General features: G+C 40.9%; 1 protein-coding gene across 2 annotated transcripts in view; it reads left to right on the top strand.

Annotated features, from left to right (window-relative positions):
- The window catches only part of prex1 (phosphatidylinositol-3,4,5-trisphosphate-dependent Rac exchange factor 1), a 116217-nt gene that overhangs the window by 113716 nt on the left and 1131 nt on the right, over positions 1 to 1370 (top strand). The window lies entirely within an intron of this gene.

The raw sequence follows: 1370 nt of genomic DNA, 5'->3' as shown, positions 1-1370 counted from the left end.
TCAATATGCATTTTTTTTTATCGATAAGCTTTTTTTCTATATCGCCCAGCCCTAGCTTGTACACATTGAGGTCTGATGCGCCTCAAGAGCATCCTTGATGCTCCTGAAGAGCGTCCAGTAAAGTGTATACAGATGCGTCTGATGCTTCTGCTGCTCCTGCGTTCAATGGCAGAGTGGCTTTGCTATATTTGCTTTTATAAGTGTGTAAAAAGTAGTTGTAATGTGTTTTTAAGTGAGAAAGTCCACCTGAAAACTTAATAATTGCAGTCGGTTCATCCAGATTATTATCCTGCCTTCAATATTATTTCGCTGTCTGAGCTGCTCAGACCCCCGTACACCTGCGGTGCTCTGTCACTGGAAATCCTCTTCAACAGCAGCCTCTGGCCCGATCGTCTCTTCAGGGTTTTCCGCTACAGTTCGTATTCATTCATGTGCTTAATTCAAACTGCAGGCACCAGATTAATAAAAGCAAACATATCTTGCTGGCAGGTTTCGACATTTTAAGTTAATTTAGGTGTTCAAACACTATATCGGGAGTGATAATAGCCATTATCAACCTTTAATTTTAAAGGAAAGTCATTAAGAACAAGTTCTTATTTACAATGGTTGCTTAACAAGGGGAGTAACCACTTAGGGAAAGGGAAGTAGGGCTAAAATAAATGTAATGCATACATAAAATACAATTTAAAACACAACAGACAACCCAAAAATGGTCATGTAGAGAAGAAGTTGCAAGTGTCTGTGAACAAGTATTACTTTTTTTTTTTTTTTTTTTGAAGGATGAAATTGAAATGAGTCTTTCAAGTTTAAGAATATTTTGCATACTGTTCCAGTCAGGGATTAAAAAGAAGCAAGACCTAAATTATTGCTGGTTTTGAGATCTGCATCAGCAGTGCTGTGTCCGTCTCCCTGCCAGCTCCTGGATCAGCTTCTCTGATTGGTTGATGTGCCAACAGCAGCCAACTCCAACAGCTGCTGCTTCTGAAGCGCGTCACGTGCATCATGCTGCTCGAAATGTGCTGCAGGACCTTTTGATGCACCTTGATGTTCATCAACCATTAACTTTGCATGTAAACCACCTGCTTTTGCTGCTTCCACCACGTATGGTGTGAATGTAGCATAACTCTCCTCAAACTTAACCAGTGTCATCCTTAGGGGTGGAACGGTTCACAAAATCCACGGTTCGGTTCAGTTCGCGGTTTAGTGGTCACGGTTTTCAATTCGGTTCGGTATATGTTGATTGTTAGCCCTACATGTTGGTTGTTTTGCTGTTAGCATAAACAAAACATGTTGCACAATGCTTGCATACTGTTGCACTTTTATCCACAACTTTCTTTCCGCCGTCATCGTAGGTCACTCTAAATGCAAAG

Source organism: Cyprinodon variegatus, unplaced genomic scaffold (assembly GCF_000732505.1).
Source record: "Cyprinodon variegatus isolate N-32 unplaced genomic scaffold, C_variegatus-1.0 Scaffold1002, whole genome shotgun sequence".
NCBI lineage: Eukaryota > Metazoa > Chordata > Actinopteri > Cyprinodontiformes > Cyprinodontidae > Cyprinodon > Cyprinodon variegatus.
The sequence above is the reverse complement of the archived record's forward strand: the minus strand, read 5'-3'. Positions and strand labels throughout refer to the sequence as shown.